The sequence below is a fragment of the Dendrobates tinctorius genome, unplaced genomic scaffold (assembly GCF_039654945.1).
Source record: "Dendrobates tinctorius isolate UK_male_01 unplaced genomic scaffold, ASM3965494v1 ptg000060l, whole genome shotgun sequence".
In the NCBI taxonomy this organism is placed as follows: Eukaryota; Metazoa; Chordata; class Amphibia; order Anura; family Dendrobatidae; genus Dendrobates; species Dendrobates tinctorius.
The window spans coordinates 84,832,532-84,851,087 of NW_027361728.1; the positions used below are offsets into that span (position 1 = coordinate 84,832,532).

The 18,556-nt window shown below is 43.7% G+C and overlaps 1 protein-coding gene across 1 annotated transcript in view; it reads right to left on the reverse strand.

The window, feature by feature from the left end:
• Positions 1-18,556, reverse strand: part of SLC9A9 (solute carrier family 9 member A9) — a 1,175,932-nt gene that overhangs the window by 328,547 nt on the left and 828,829 nt on the right. The window lies entirely within an intron of this gene.

Consider the following 18,556-nt stretch of genomic DNA (forward strand, 5'->3'; position numbering starts at 1 on the left):
TTAACAGTTTGAATTTCACCACCTTCAATCTACTAATAATAATCAACTTTATTTATATATCACAAACACATTATGCATAGCTTTACGAGTCAGCAGTTCATATAAAAGTCAAAAGTTACCAAGTTTAAGATAATCAAACAATTCAAGCAAAAATAATGATGACCCTGCTCTCCAGAGCTTACAATCTACAATGAGGTGGGGGTGACACTAATTACAGTTGCTTATTTGCAATGATGGTACAACCATCTTGAGGAAATGGCGGGTAGATAAAGGCTGCATGAACCTTTTGGGTACGGTTGAGTTTGATGGTGAATTATGTTCAGAGAAGTAGAGAATAAGCTATATATATATAAAAAGGACTTTGATTAAGGAATGTGATTGGCCGCCCTAAACACGTGTTTTTAGGGAGCACCTGGTTGAGCTTATACTCCTAGTTTCATGGGCGATAAAGGGTAAGAGGTGTGTCATCTAGGTAGGAGATTGAACTTAACTGGACAAAGTCCAGATCAGGGGTGTTACCGTCTTTGTGTGTCTCAGAGTTTGAAAGTTGTGAGAGGCCATGAGAATTGGCTAGATATAGAAGTTGGGATGCAGTTGGGGAGGTGGAGCTGTTGAAGTCTCCAAGGATAAGGGTTGTCAATTCTGAAGACATGAAGTGTGGACACAACGCATAAAATTGGTCAAGGAAGTAGGGTGGGTGAACCTGGGGGCCAGTAAATGACTGCTACTCTGAGTGAGAGGAGATGGAACATCCTGATGGTGTGAACCTCAAAAGAATAATGGCATCCAATCGGCCTGCATTTATTTATTGGGTTAAAAACAGGATTGTTGTTGGCAGCGAGGAGTATAGGGTTATCGTGGAGTTAGCAGTGATCGTAGAGCAGGATATATGCATATTCCATGTGTTGTAATCTGGATGTGGATAAGCCGTACGCTCACTATAACTTTTCTGAGGACTAATTATTGCGACCAGCCTGCGGCCTCCTCGGATGATTTGTGGCCCAATTGTGTCACTGTCTGGACGATAGGGGCCAGCTGAGAGCTATTCGATACTAAGATCACAGCACTTGTTTCTGTATGACTCATGGTCTGTGATTATTGCAAAGCCACTCCAATCTGTTGGCCACGGAAATGCAGCCTTTCCGCCTTATGGATACAGATGGTTTCCGAAAGCTGATGGCCGTCACAGTCCTCGCAATACCAGCTGCCCCTTCACCAATACTTCTCTAACAAAGATGTGCCTGCACTACAGCAACAAGTCACAGACAACATCACCTGTTCCCTGAAAAATTCTAAGTCTGCCAGGGTGCATTTCGACAATGACACCTGGACGAGCAAGCATGGACAGGGAAATTACAGCTAGATGACTGGGCACTGAGTGACTCTGGTGGCTGTAGGGGCAGTCGTGGAAGGGTCTGCTTCACAAGTTTTGCAATCCCCAAGGCTTTCAGGGTGTCTGGGTATGGAAAGATAAACCACTATACACTATAAGATGAATAACTAAACTACTAAACAGAGGTTGGAGAACTAAACTACTAAACAGCTAGGGTTGTAGAACTAAATCACTACACACAATACGATGGATAACTAAACTAATATACAACAGGGGATGGAGAACTAAACTTCTAAACTAATAGACAACAGGGGTTGGAGAACTAAACTACTAAACAGCTATGATTTCAGAAGTAAACAAATACACACCAGAACATGGAGAACTAAACTACTAGACAACAGGGGCTGGAGAACTAAACTACTAAACAGCTTGAGTTGGAGAACTAAACTACTACACACCAGGGGATGGAGACATAAAGCACTGGACAGCAAGGTGTCACTAGACACCAAGTCTTGAAATCCCTAGGGCTTGCGGAACAAACCCCTGTATCCAATACTTCCTCCTTTGCTTCTGCCTCCTCCACCGTCTCCCCACGTCTGTACTGTGCAGTCAAGGCTCACCACAATCAGGCAGCTTTTAAATTGATATGCCTTGGAGATCACAGTCATACAGATCAATAGTTGTGGACAACTATCCATGATGAGGTTGAGCAATGGCTGCCTACACTCAACCTGTGGCCAGGGAAGGTCGTGTGCGATAATGGCGCAAACCTGTTGGCTGCCCTACGCCGGGCCAACCTTACACACGTGCCTTGCATGGCTCGCATCCTCAACCTGATGGTACAGCAATTCCTACACCACTGTCCCAGCATGGATGCGCTGCTGTAGAAAACACTGTCATTGTGTGTTCACTTTCACCATTCCACTTAAGTTGGTATAGAGATCTTTCGGACTACCGGTTAATTGATTCATATGCAAAGTGACCACACCATGGAATTCAACTCTGCACATGTTGCAGCGACTGTGGCAGTAGCGCCGAGACCTGGTGCAGTATGAAATTTTGCATCGCCTGGCACATTGCAGTATGGATGTGGTACAATTCACACTTGCGTAGAGGACACAGATGAAGGACCTTTGCACCCTTCTGTATGTTTTCGAAATGGCTGCTAAGATGGTTAGCGGTGATGATGCCATCATCAGCATCAATATTACTGTCATCTAAATGCTGGACCACACTTTAAATAGTCTGGGTGAGGAGGTGGTGGTGGTCCCGGGGGAAGATGAGGAAGAAGAGGAGGATTCCTTTAGGGTTAACAATATCTCTAAGTTCATGTCTGTCATCTAAGAGGCAGTTGCCATGGGAGGAAGAAATGAAAAGGACGAGAAGGAAGAGGTGATGGTCGCGCACCAATTGGGAGATGAAGAGGATAATGATTCCCACTCTGCTGTCAATAGTTGCCACAAGGGAATGGAGGAAGAAAGCTTGAGTGTTAGCCCAACACCAACACACTGTGGAGTTGGACCTCATGAAAGAGACAGACCCATGTATGCCTTCTTGCAGCACTACCTGCAACATCATTGTTACCTGTATAGTTATGCTTCAAAAGAGTGCTGACTTCTGGGTGTCAGTGTGTTCTATCCATGATACAAAAGTACATTTTGCCAGTTGCCTCCCCACCTGAAAAAGTATGCGCCCATTCTGCAGTATCAAAGTAGGCTTGAAGACAATCTTGACAGTGGTTTTCCCCAAAACAGCAGTGACACACACAGTTTGCATCACAGTGATAGGCTTCCAACCACAGAAACGTTGAGTCATCAATGCAAAAACATTAGCAGCCTTGCAGCGCTGGAGTCCTGTGTTGCAACCCCATCAAGGACAGCATCTGCAAAGAGTTTGTATGTTCTAACCGTGTATGCAAGGGTTTCTTTCCAGTACTTATTTTTCTACCCACACTCCAAAGACATACAGACAGTAAATTTCGATTGCGAATCCCAATGGTGACAGTGACAATAATGTCTGTGAATGTCTGTAAAGCGAATGATGAATTATTGGCGCTATATAAGTGATAAAAAAACATTTGAAATTGATGCTCAGCTACACTCAGATGGCACAAATATCAGTTTCGTTGATTACTATTGTCAAAAAATTTAAGAATAGTAACACGGGTAGTTGACTCAATGAGAGTGGAGGACTGCCGGTCTCGGAGGCCTACTGTACTGCTACAGGCAATACACAATAAAGAGACTCAACCAGCAGTCTATACATTTCCAAAAATATATTGGCAGAAACTAACAAAGTGACATCAATTTCACCACAGCAGAAATAGCATAATAGGGACCGACAAATCTTCCACTACTGCCAACCCAGCAGATAGACACCCAACCAGGATTGTTCACATTTCCAAAAATAAGTGGCAGACACCAACAAAATGGCATCAATTTCACCTCAGCAGACATAGTATAATAAGGACCGACACATTGTTCACTACACCCAATTTAGCAGATGGACACCCAAACAGGAATGTTTATATTTCCAAAAATAAGTGGCAGACACCAACAAAGTGGCATCAATTTCACCACAGTAGAAAAAGTATAATAGGGACCGACAGGTCTTCCACTACACCCAACTCAGCAGATGGACAGTTTCACACCCAACTAGGAGTACTCACATTTGAAACAATTAGTGGCAGACACCACCAAAGTGGCATCAATTTCACAAGTGTAAAAATAGCATAATGGGGAGCGACATCTCTTCATCTACAGCCAACCCAGCAGATGTACACCCAATCACGAGTGCACACATTTCCAAAAATTAGTTGGAGATACCAAACAAAGTGGTATCAATTTCAAGAGAGTAGAAATAGTAAAATAGGGAGAGACGCATCTTCCACTACAGCTAACCCAGCAAATGGACACCCAATCAAGAGTGTACACATTTCTAAAAATTAGTGGCAGACACCAATAAAGTGGCATCAGTTTCACCAACTGCCCTATTTAGACCTCAAACACCGAGCCCGAACCTAAATTAGATTTTTTTACTCTGCTCCACCTCTGCACAGCTGAATTTCAGTGGCGCTAAATAATAAGGTGAAATATGGCATGTTGAATCGAGTTAGTCACCAAAAAACAAAATTTTTCTGTGTGGATGAGGCCTGTATGATAAAGAAGATGTGCTCCAAACAATTTAAAACTGAGGTCTCCCCCTACTGTATGACTTTAGTAACAGAATAATTTTTTTGGGCCTGTCGATAAGGCCTGTATACGATTCAGTGGATGCTCAAAACAATTTAAAAGTGACATGTCCCCTACTGTCTGACTTAGTAACAGAGGTTTTTGGGGCAGATTGTTTCACATTTAGCAACAGAAAAAAATATTTTTTTTTTAATGTGCCTTAGGTCTGCAGAGTTTCATATTACCACAGCAATAAATGACAAGGTGGGATACAGCAGGCTTTTTCACATTTAGCTATTGAAAAAATATTATTTAGAATGCTATACTTATGCATGAGGCACAATAGAAGCAGTGCACAACACACTTGTAGGACATGTTCCCTGCTGGCTCTGTCTGTGGACTTCAGTAATGGCCCCCAAGAGAAAAAATTTCCAGAAGGTAAATTTACAGCCACATTGGACACTATCAGCTAGATAGTGTCCACTAGCTGACTGATCTACAATCACCTATCTAACTAGCTAAAATGTGGGATACAGCAGGCTTTTTCACATTTAGCTACTGAAATATTATTTAGAATGCTATACTCGTGCATGGAGCACAATAGAAGCAGTGCACAACAAACTTGTAGGACATGTGCCCTGCTGGCTTTGTCTGTGAACCTCAGTAATGCCCCCCCCCCACAAAGAAAAAATCCATAAGTTAAATTTCACAGCCACACTGGACACTAGCTAGCTACACTATCTGACTGATATACAACTGTCTAACTAATTAGCTAAAATCTCTGTTAACCCTGCCAGCGTCAGGAGCAGCCTCTCTGCGCTCTTACAGTGTCAAAATGGTGCTAAAACAAGATGTCCGCTATTTATATGGAGAGGGACATTTCAGCAGCCAATGACACAAGCCATTGTGTCAGGACATTGTGGGTGTTTCCTGCTCCTTGATTGGCTAGCCGCAATATGCACACATAAAGTTAGAAAAAAAAATGACTGCTGTGCCTGCAAGAACGGCGTGCCTCTGAGCTCTGCAAACCCCCTCCCCTCATCAAACACGTGCCAAACTCTCATGATACACCACCATTATAGTTGATAAAGTGCTGAAAATATTTTTGTGGCAACACAAATATTTTCCCACACTTTAACCGAATGTTACCGATTTAATAAAATTTTGCTTGTGTTTCCGATCATGAATCCGAATGTGCCATGTTCGTGCCAAATTTATGTTTGGCGATAGTTTTCTGAACAAATTCACTCATCACTAATCTTCAACTTGCTTAACTGTTCACAATTACAGTAATTTTGACCAAAGGTGCCCAAACTTTTACATGCCACTGTATATGACAGTAGTGACAATAGGTAACAAAGCAAGCAGGCTGTCATGATCCAGATTGGATCTGACAGAGTAAATGCACAAAGTAACCTTTTTTTCCCTTGGCTGTGTGCCAAAGGTGGTTTTGCCCCCAGTGGCCATTAGGGTCATTGCACTGTAGTGATTTCAGTTGTAGTTTTCCCCCCGGTGGCCATTAGGGTCATTGCACTCTGGTTACCTTAGTTTGTGCACGTAATTATGTAACAGGTGTGATAGCTCTATAAGAGAGTATCAGGTGTGTTAATCACTGTTGGTGATAAAGTATTCATTTGCAAGCAAGCCTGGGGGAAGGCTGGAGCTAAAGGATAGTCACGGGCAGCTCAGTGAGATCCCTGGAGTGTCAGCTACGATGTCTGCAAGGAGTGCTGGCATGGCGTGGTGGAGTCGCAGCTATGGTGTCAGCAAGGAGTTTGTGCATGGATTGGTGGAGTGGCAGCTATGGTGTAGAGCTGCACTCAAAATGCTGGACGTTGTTGCTGAGAGCTGGACTGAAGCATGCTGGACTTTTTGGCAGAAAAGCTGGACTCATTTGCGGGACTCTGTTTCTGGACAGCTGCACGCAGGTGTGGACTCTGTTTGTTTCAAGGCTGCACTATGATGCTAAGAAGGTCCATTTCTGGACAGTGCACCCAGATGTCGGACATGGTGGAGGAAAAGATGCACGTAGGTGGTGGGCTCTGTTGCTGGGAGCGTAAGCAACAGAGCAAAGCTAAGTGGTGTTCCCCTTTTTTATCACTTTTCTTTATGTGTGTTTAGTGCAGTGGTGGGATTAGTTTCCGCACTGACCAATTCCCTAGCGAGGGTTTAGGTGCAGGGCGAGTCAGGGTTTTGAGGTTCCTGATCGGCGCCTAATGCGGAACCGGCCTAGGGAACGTTAGGAGTGTAGAGACACTGACTCAGGGGAGTGCAGGAGGTCTCCACGTCCCCATTCCCTATCGCAGGGCCACCACAGTTATTGTTATTGTTACACAGGTTTTCCCTATTCCCCTTGTCTTATTGTATTAGTTATCAGCCTGCGGGCCGCGTCACATAGGACAATCACACGTGCCGCGTCCTGTTGAATCAGTTACCGGTCTGCTGGCCGTGTCACTCAGGACGGGGCACGTGACACTGGCAAAATGTACCCAATAATAGCCATGCTCAAAAAGTATTGTTTATATTTCACCCATGTCTGTTGAAGTCATGTTTTGATGAACAGACCAACAAAAGGTGACAACTGTCATGTATTTGCCTCAACTAAAATCCCTTTCATGCCCCATGTAAGCACTCCCAACCTTGCAAGGGCAGTACCCAACTGTGATCCTGACCCTAAATAAGGTAACTCCAGTATCCCTTCTGACGCGTTTCTTCCTCTGATGAGGAATTATCAGGGGAGTGTATCTGTGGGTGGCTAATAAGAAATAGTATCAGGTACCCTTCACAAGGTAAGCTGAGTACTGCAACATCTACACTAAAGACAGGACTTTTTTTTATTAAATTCACTACATGGTAAATTGCTAATTTTTATGGTCTTTGCCAAGGGGGCGGTGCTCACAGTGTGATAATGCACATAAAGAACACATACAACAGAGTCCTCATTATAATCAAGTACTATATGCTCCCATAACCCATAATCCTACAAAAAAATGAAAAAGTGCTCTTGAATAAAATATACACGGCACCTTAGTATTATATTCATACATAGAAAAAGTAAGAGATCATCTAGGCAAAAAATGTCCCATACTACAATGACAATAGAATTACACCGAATGAATGTGATTGTAGAAGACTAAATAAGTATACATACACTGTTACAAAGACCAAAAGCCACATATGTGACCAGAATAATTAAGTGTAAGGCTTCTATTATATTGAATTCATACGGGTCACAGAATTAAGTTGGATGTATATAAATACATATGCATATATTTAACTAGTTTACCAAGCGATATTACAATAAAAATGGTAACAAGCACTGTCCTCGATGCACATTTCGCTATAGAAGCAGCTTTGTCAGAAGTCATTCCTATATGAAAGCCACTGCTCAGCAATAAGAACATAATGGCTCTTCTCAGTTTTGTCAAAAAGTATCTCAATGATATCCAAGACTTTTGGGAGAATACTCTGTGGATTGATGAGACAAAAGTTGAACTTTTTGGATGGTGTATGTCCCATTACATCTGGAGTAGAAGTAACAAAGCATTTTAGAAAAAGAACATCATGCCAATAGTAAAATATGGTGGTATTAGTGTGATGGTCTGGGGCTGTTTCGCTGCTTGATTGCAGTTGTTGCTGCTAAGGGTGGCAGAACTAGTTTATTAGGTTTAGTAGAGCAATCATTGTAAGCAAAGAAATCAGAGATTTCTAGTGATTTCAGCTACAATGCCCGCATTAGTGATTAGTTGCCTATTTAAACGCCATCTAGGTCTAAAATTAGTAAATCAATCTTTTATTTTTAGGACTATATGGGTGTAGTCTGACCAAGAAATCAGCCTTATATATGTGGCGCCCCTGAGGCTCAGTTGCCACAGAGGTACTGCACCTCCCCCTGAGGTGTGGTATCCCACCATCCAGGTAAGGTGGAAACCCCTGACCACGCTGCAACACCTGCACCCCACACCACAAAGTAGTGTAGCAAAGCACCTTCGGCGGCTCCCTGCTTGGAGTATAGCAAAGCACCCATTGGTGGCTCCCTGCTTGGAACACGAAACGTGCTGGGAGGTGGGTGGAGTTAGATTACATTACAAAGAGCGGGAAGAGTTTAGGACAACAGACAGTCAGTTAGTTAGTGAGTTGGTTAGAGAGTTGGAGAGAAGAAGATCCCTGGAGAGAGGGATAGATGGATGGAAGTGCTGCAGCAGATCCCAGTGACCTGGGTCTGCTGGCACGGGAAAGGAAGAGAGAGAGCAGCATAGACTGAAAGCCTGGTTCTCCATAGAAAGAAAGATCAGTACAGAACGTGAGGAGTAAAAGGGAACAGAGGACGTGGGTTAGAAGAGAACCCTTCCTAGAAGTTCCAAGCGCAAGGCCGGGGCCCGGTCCCCGAGGTTGTATGGATACTAATGGTCCTGCTGCAGACACCGGAGGAATAGAAGTAGTGACCACTTTATTCCCACAGAAGACTTGGGGGCATAACAGCAACTGGATAGTGAGCCGGGACTTAGTAGCAAGGAGTCCCCGAAGCAGGCTACAGCTATCTGCCGTACAAGTAGAGTTCATAAGAACATCGGACAGGAGGAACTCCAGTGTAACTCAGTACTAGGAGTACTTCATTTAACAGCGCTATAAGAGGAGGCGTTCAGAAAGGCACATGTGGCGGAGTGTTGGAAAGGAGTATTCCATCTGGCCTGGAGGCTGACTGAGTCCCTGACCCGGAGGACACGGCACGGAGGCAGAAACCTGTTTGCACAGCAGACTGTGAGTAAAGCATTGGAACTACATGCCCTGGTGTCCTCCACTTATTCCTGCACCAACCTGCCCAGCACTGCTACATCCCTTGGGCCTGACACTACTCCATCTACGTGTCACTTCTCCTACTCTGCCCTGGGACTACAGCCCTGCCTGTGGAGGGCTATAACATCACTGCTGCACCACACCATCTGTCCCAGAGGATCTGTCTGCGGCGTCAGCTTACATCTGCATTGCCGAACACCACAGATGGCGTCACGACTTACACATTGACAGTGAACATTTACAATGGGCGCCCAGGGCCACGGGCCAGGTTCCAGCTACCGTGACATCTCCCATTGAGGACCATCAGGCCCAGTACCGACTACCCCATTGCCCTGGGTGTGAGGGTGACCCATATACCGTATATACTCAAGTATAAGCCGACCCAAGTTTAAATCGAGGCACCTAATTTTGCCACGAAAAACTGGGTAAGCTTATTGACTCGAGTATAAGCTGGGTATGCATTGCCCCCCTTTTCCCTATCCTGGTATGAATGGCTCTCCCATCCCTGTCATTGTATGCATGGCTCACCAGTCCCTGTCATTGTATGCATGGCACTCCCCATCCCTGCCATTGTACACATGGCTCCCCCCGTTGCTCTCCTGGTATGCATGGCTCTCCGTCGCTGTCATTGTATGCATGGCTCCAACGTCCTTGTCATTGTATTCATGGCTAAAAAAAACAAACATCCTATTTACCTGCCTGTGCGCCCTCGCTGGCACTGCATCTCGTTCTGGCACCAGCAGCTCTTCCGGCAAAGCGATCATGAGGCCACACTCATTAAGGTAAAGAATAAGCACTCCATGCCTACGGAACTAACGAGATGCAGTGCCAGCGAGGATGTGCAGGAAGGTGAGTAGGATGTGTGCTGGAAACCGGCGATTGAGGCTGGCACTGTGCACTATTACAGCAGCGGCACAGGCTTTAGCCACAGCCGCTGGCTCCTGCCTCTGTGACCCGCTGCTCTACCACTTTCCCTCCCCCGCCATCTTTCTGGGAAAATGACTCATGTATAAGCTGAGGGGGCGCAAAAATATGTGCTGAAAAACTCAGCTTACACACGGGTATATACCGTATGCTTCCATACAAACCAAGACTTTGCTATCAACCAGGAAATAGCAAATTTTACTATATGAGCAGTGCCTAGAGAAAAAAAAACTAGTAGTCTTTCTCACTAGTATGCTGATATTGCCAGATGTCAGGTAAAGTATATTCTGCAATTAGGAGACCAGGCTCTATCCTGTTTAAATTGGCTGATGAGCAATCCAATAGACATAGGATTATTAAAGTCACCGCACAGAATTTCAAAAACCTTGAGAAAATAATTTAAAGGGAACCTGTCACCAGAATTAACGCTATTAACTTGCAAATATGGTGTTAATCTGCAGGTTAATAGCATTATTTGATGCCAGGTGGCCGCACATAGCTGAATGCATCGAAGAGAACATGAATTTTATTCTCCCCGCCAGCATTTGGCTTCAGTCATGGAGGCAGGGCAGCGCTGGTTTAGTCATTGGGGCAGGGGTGCCCCCAGCCCTGACAGCCGGCCCCAATGCAGAGCCAATGTCAGTCAGAGCCAGGGCCGATACAGCTGCTGCTGTGTAAACTCAGAGTGATGACTAACCCATCGCCACCCCATGACTGAAACAGAATGATGGCGGGGAGAATAAAGTTAATTTTCTACTCCGCTGTATTTCGCTACGTGCAGGCGCCGGACAGCATGATAATGATATTAACTTGCAGATTAACAACATATCTGCATGTTGATAGCATTATTTCTCGTGACAGGTCCCCTTTAAGCTTCTGTAAGAACTTTCGTTTATACAATATCTGTGAGGCATTGGGTGAGTAAAGTGAGGCAATCACATATATGGAGGGAGTCCGATAGACACGTTTTCTTTATTATCCCGTGGGCTTGATGTCAGCAACCATAAAACAGCTGCCATCAACCCCACAACTATTACCCCACTTGCTGACTTTCAAAAAATTATACCAAGGAAATTACAATCATAGAGTGAACATCAATCTCCTTTAAAAACAGAATATTTAATTTTCATCCTTTAAAAACACCTAACCCAGTGTAGAAAGGTACATATACCATAAGATGCAAACCAATAGCTGACCAAGACACCTGCTTGTCAAAACCCCACAATAAACCCATTCTTACTCCTTCCTTGCTGTGGAGGTTGGCACCCTAAGAAACAATTGTTTGGCACCCCCACTCAACGTGGACTCTCCCTCTCTCCCCTGATTTAACCCTATCAATATAGGTGGGAAAACAATATAGTGAAGGAAAGAAATGAAAGGAATAGATCCTTATACAATATTTAACATATCAAAGGTTGCTCTATGGGTCTGGCAGCACAGGAGCAATAAAACACAAACAAAAATTATCTCAAAAACATGCAAAAATATGCCCGCTCAATGGCTGACAGATCTCAATACAATAGTCCTATACAAAAGACACTATAGCCTCAATAAGAAGCATAAAGCCCAAAATACAATGGAGCTTAACATGAGTTGAGGATATCCCACAATAATTACTTACTATCCTCACACAACAGCTCTATATAATAGCATTATAGCATGAATAGAAATAATAGAGCAAATTAAATTGGACTTAGCATGAGTTGAAGACACCACGACGCGTTTCCCCGTTATCACGGTTCATCAGGACACGATGATGTAGATGCCGGATGCTTGGCGGTCGAAAAAGGCGGATTTAAATACAGTAACCCCGGTTTGATTAAAAAAACTGTCATAGACCTCGCCCACTCAATGGCCGGCGGCACTACTCCCGGGTCTTATCACTAATAGAGGAAACATGCCCCCTCCTAACCTGCGGTCTCATCGGTTGTGCGTTCCACAGCCGTCCCCGTGAGTTCCAACAACCTGCAGGGTGCGCTACGATCATGTGACTAGCATAACTTCCGGTTTCGGGAGCCTTGTGCTCCATCACTCTGCGTTCCAAGTTTCCCCAAGTGGAAAGAGCCAAGCAAAGCACCAGAATTGGCGCATCTAATAGATGTGCCTTTTCTAAGGCAGCTGTGTGCTGCTATTTTTAGGCTGGGGAGGGCCAATATCATGTCCCCTTCCCAGTCTGAGAATACCATCCCCCAGCTATGAGTTTTATCTCGGCTGGTTATAAAAATTGAGGTGACCCCACGCTATTTTTAAAAATTATTTATTTCAAATAAAAAAAATGGCAAAAGGACATCTCTATTTTTGAGCCCACTTACACCTCCAAAGCAGGTGGAATTGTGCATTATGATGAGACATTTGACTGTAAAAGACCAATAAACTGTTCTTGCACAGGGGCCCAACTTTATGTGTCTGCCCCTGGTTCCCTGCAATCACCACATTTCTCCAAAAGGTGCATGTTCTGCAAATAAATGAGGTGCAGGGCTTCATGGACATAATATTCATGTTTAAATCTTTAAAGGAAATCTGTCACCCTTTTTTTGGACTATGAGCTGCCGGCATCGATATCAGGGGCTTACCTACAGCATTCTGTAATGCTGTAGATAAGCCCCCGATGTAACCCGAAAGAGAAGAAATAGGAGTTAGATTATACTCATCGGGGGGTGGTCCGGTCTTGGTCTGATGGGTGTTGCGGTCCGGCGCTTCCCATCCTCATACAATGCCGTCCTCTTCTTCCCTTACTGTCGTGGCTCTGGTGTACTGCACTGCCCCCTTCCTGTCGTGGCTCCGGCACAGGCGCACTGCTCTACCCTGTTGAGGGCAGAGCAGAATACTGCAGTGCACAGACGCCGGACCTCTTCCGGCCCCTGCGCACTGCAGGACTCTGCTCTGCCCTCAACAGGGCAGAGCAGTGCGCCTGCACTGAGCCACGACAGGAAGGAAAGAGGACATCACTGGGGTGAGTATAATCTAACTCCTTTTTCTTATCTTTCAGGTTACATCTGGGGCTTATCTATAGCATTACAGAATGCTGTAGATAAGCCCCTGATGTCGATGCCGGCAGCTCATAGTCCAAAAAAAGGGTGATAGATTCCCTTTAAATACAATTTGCAAATTAAAAAGTGAGATTCCACTTATTTTCCATTGCGACTGATATTTCTATTAGTTACTACTGATATGCAATCCAAGGTCATCTTTGCATTATGAAGTTTTCAATATTAAATTCAAATTCTTTGCTGTATGCTGTAATCCCTACAGTACAAAGGGACACATCCATTTTTATTGCTGTGTACTGCCTTTTTTCTTTCTTTCTTTACTAAGAGATATGGAGATATAAATTGCTGATAGTGACCTTTGGAGCAAGGATGTTCCCCAGTTATTAGAACATTGTTATTCTAACATTTTATAATTGTATTTTCTGTTAAAGAGCTCACCCAAGTCAGAAAATGAGCAAATAAATGTCATTATCTTCAGATGGATGGCAGCATTTTATAACGGCTATTGTGCAGCTACAAGGATTCTAACAATAGGCTATTATAAAATATGGAACCAAGAAAAGCAGCATCACTGCTCGGCTCACGATCACTGTAGGGATACTTTGCGTTCTATTAATTGTAAGCTATTAACTGATGACAGTAAGACTCGGGCTACACCTACACAGCGAACTTGTTCGCGATACCGGTAGTGTGAGCAAGGTTGCCTCAGTGTCACTACTACAGTACAGACCAATACAAGTGAACGGGTTCACATTGCAGCCCTGTGTTTACCATGACAAGCAAGTCTCAAAAACCCAACAAGGTTAGAACTTACTGCAATTTGCTTGTCACAGTACCCACGAGCCTGCAATGTGACCCCATTCACTGATATTGTACTGCAATGTAGCATTGGTGCCGAGCAAATCTTGCTTATTTAACAGATGCCACAGCCAAAGTTGAGGTGTAGCCCTAGCCTAAAAGTTACATTTCATACCTCCCATTTTCATAAAGCAACCCTGTGTAGCCAAAGTGGCAGCATCATTATAATTAGACAACAGACTGATAACTACCATTAGAAAAGATCTGTAGCCAGATTTCACAATGTGAACTGTATACAATTTTAAAAGGATCGCATAGATCTACTGTAGTGAGGCTAGTGTATTTACTATGATAAGTCAGAAAGGCTGTATATTTCTTTTTCAAAACGTATACTCAATCTCTGCCCACTTGGCCTAATTAACATCTCCTCAGCGTACCTCCTGCTGCTGAGATCTCACGCTGCTCAGTAAAAGCTGCAGCTTTTAGTCAGGCTGAAATACTGAATACTCTAGGTACATGAGCTCAGACTTTTTAGCTGGAGTATCAGGATTTTCAGACATTCAGATCAGGTCTAAGAAACCAATTTAATGATGAAGTCAGTTTGTATTGTGAAATCTGGTGACTGTTTCACTTTCATTTCTAGAAGTAAAATGTAAAAGTACAGAAGAAATGATCATTATATATAAATGATGTTGAGACTGACAGATAACATATACCGATGCCTATAAAGGAAACAATACTGGATCCTCCTATCAGATTGCATGTAAAAGTCAAGCTGGATTAGTTATAGGAAATCAGGGGACCCATACAGTGTGCTGTTCTTGCATAGGGAACAGTCATAAGCCACTGAGCACTGATTTATTAGAAAAGACTACCTGGCATGGACGGAGGAACTACAGCCCTGCAGATAGAATGAAAGCTGCACCTAATGTATGGGAGAGTAGCTCCACTCATTCTCCCTTTTGCTATAGTACCCTATTTCTCGTTACCTATTATCTTTGTTTTCTGCTCGTTTATTGTTATTATTTAAGTCCATAGTAAAGTATTATAAGAAAATTATTTACTGGCACAATATATTCTCACATGCATTTTATAATATGTCAGCTAATTAGGAAAAGCTCTTATTTTTAGTGATAAATGGAACAAATGGTGCTTTCAAATACTAAAATCTGATACTGACCCCCGTCCATGGTATGATAACACTACATGTTATTAATGTCAAAAGTTCCGTAAATCTAAAACAAATTCCGAAAACCAAAAACATGGCTGCATCCAAATTTTGCTGTTGTGGTTCAGAGCCCAGAAACCTCGTAGCTGAGAGAATCTGCCAATATCTTTAGTCACTTGATTCTCCAGGGCTTGGATTAGACTCAGAAGAACTATACAGATGCCAGATGTTGTCATAACTCAGCTATATCGATAACAGACATCCACATATATCCCAGTTGAAGCTACTCCGCCCGCCATAGGTACTACAGGATAGACCGCCATCGAGGACGGGGGTTTGTTCACGTAATAAACCTACTTCGAAAACCTTCTAGTGGCACAGCAAAGTTACACTTATCAAGGTAAATTATTTTACTTTCGACTTTTTCATTGTGTTTTTGAGTGAGATTCTTTTGTGTGTTTTTATCATGTTATTGACATTGCGCTTTTTTTGTCTCTTTATTGTGTCTTATATTTTAAATGAAACGCCTTTGTGTTTGGCTTTGGATAAACTTTATGGATACAATCATATGCAGATTACATGCGGTTTGGTGCGTATCTACTGCGGAACTGCACTGAAAACGAATGTGCATTGTGTACATACAGATTTTCCACATCTATGGCAATCCTATGGGGAAAATACACCCAGAAAACGCAGCATACCGCCAACAGAAACTGACATGTTGCGGATGTGAAACATTCACCGCAGGTGAGGGTACACTATGTAAAAAACATTTCTAGAAATCCCATCCCCAAAACTGATTGTGGAAAATTGACATAACTGTACCTTAACAAGTGCTGTGTGAACAATGCTGATGGCGAGCATGGATATTTTCCACTCTGCTGACTCCAAGTGGTGTATGGTGTATAAATCTGCACTGTTGCCAGAGACACATTTATTTTCCTTCTCCTTCTATTTGGGCATCAGGGTGTATGGGGCCCACGTCTATCTCCATATACCTCTAAATTCATATAGTTGCATACAGTGGATTCCATGTGAATATGATTGAGAAGAAATGTGGCCTGTTCCGTATGTCATAACACCTAATCTTAACCACAACCATTGCTTTCTGCAGGAATACCTAAGTTCCACAGTGCTGTACTATGGCACATGGAGTGCCATGGCTCCATAGTAGCAAACCTCAGGGACTCCTAGCGTCTGTGCAGCCTCCGGACATGCGTCCATCGAAGTGTCATTTTTTGCTATAATATGCAGAAGTCTATTGGTGAACTAGAAAAATCTGCATGCTCTGGGTACCCAACAGTAGAGTGTTCAATATAGCGCTTTCACACATGGAATTGTGGGGGATCAAAAAAACCGTGGGACCTAATAAAATGCACACAAATACTTATCAACCACCAGAAAGCACTTATCCCTCCATAGCTGCAATCTGTTTGGAAATGCTTTATTGTAATTATTAATGTGGCTAAAAATGTACAGAAGTATCGTAAAATGAATTTTTGTACATAATTTAGTCGCTGTATAACAATGAGATATTGTTTTCCCCAAATACTTACATTTGTTATTTCTGTTACTATATAGCCAGGAAGAATATCAATAATTCATTTACAGAACAGGTTGTACACACTGGAAGGAGCTGAAATAGTCTGCGGCATTTTTTGCCTATGAGAGATTGGTTTAGGATAATGTAGAAAACGATTTCTGACTTTTCCTAGATGTGTCCTTAGCAAAGAAAAAAAAAACCTTCTTCAGCAGAAAGCCTCCAGCCATGTCTGTGACAGCCATATCTCCTGCTTCAAGCTCTCTGCTTCTCAAGATAAAAGCTGCAGACCCACAGTTTTCATGGTCCAGCGGTCAATCCTGCTGACTATAGCAATGTCTCCTTTCCCTAAGATCATGGCTTTTTCGTGAAATACATCACTACATCGGCCAAGGTATAAGTTCATGCACATCATAGCTGGATTACCACATCCCATTACTGACCCGTAGTGTGTACAGGGCTTCTTCAGACCATCACAAGCCTTGCTAATGATGTCTTGATCTGAGAATTTTTTCAGTGTGCTGCATTTATAATCATACAGTGCCTTGAAAGAATTCATATCACGTGAACATTTCCACATTTTCTTTCACGTTACACCCCAAAACTGAAATCAATTTTATTGGGATATCATGTGATATACCAACACAAAGTAGCAAGTATGTGTGAAGGGTAAAGGAAATGATACATCGTTTTCTAAATATTTTTTAAAATATAAATCTGAAAACTGTGATGTGCATTTATATTCAGTTCCCCCTGAGTAAATACGTTGCAGGACCACCTTTCGCTGTAATTGCTGCTGCAATTACTTTGGGGTATGTCTCCACCAGCTTTACACATCTAGAGCCTGACATTTTTGCGCATGCTTCTATGCAAGTGTGGCGCCCCTGAGGGTTCAGTCGCCACAGAGGTACTGCACCTCCTCCTGAGGTGTGATACCCCACCATCCAGGTAAGGTGGAGAAACCTGACCACGCTCCAACACCTGCACCCCACACCACAAGGAAGCGTAGCAAAGCACCTTCGGCGGCTCCCTGCTTGGAGTGTAGCATAGCACCCCTTGGTGGCTCCCTGCTTGGAACACAAAACATGCTGGGAGGTGGGTGGAGTTTAGTTCGCACAAAAGAGTGGGAAGAGTTGAGTCAGTCAGTCTTTCATTCAGTCAATGAGTGAGGATGTAGAAGGACAGAGTGTGAGAAAGAGAAGATCCCCGGGAGAGGGATGGGAGAAGGAAGTGCTGCAGCAGGCCACAGTGATCTGGGTCTGCTGGCACAGGAAAGAGAAAGAGAAAGGAAGCTTGATTCTCCATTGGGAAGAAGGATTAGCATGGAACGTGAGGAGAATAAGAGAACAAGGACCAGGGTTAGAGGAGAACCCTTTTCAAGTTCTAAGCGCAAGGCCGGGGTCCGGTCCCTGAGGTTGTACGGATGCTAATGGTCCTGCGGCAGACACCGGAGGAATGGAAGTAGTGACCACTTTGCTCCCACTCGGGACTTGGGGGCACAACAGCAACATATTAGTGAGCCAGGACTTAGTAGCAAGGAGTACCCAAAGCAGGCTACAGCTGTCTGCCGTACAAGTAGAGTTCATAGGAACATCTGACAGGAGGAACTCCGGTGTAGCTCAGTACTAGGAGTGCTTCATTCAAAGGCGCTATAAGAGGAGACGTTCAGAAAAGGCACATATGTTGGCGGAGTGTTGGAAAGGAGTACTTCATCTTGCCTGAAAGTTGGCTGAGCTCCTGACCCGGAGGACACGGCACGGATGCGGGCACCTGTACCTGTAACAGACTGTGAGTAAAGCTTTGGAACTACATGCCCTGGTGTCCTCCACTTATTCC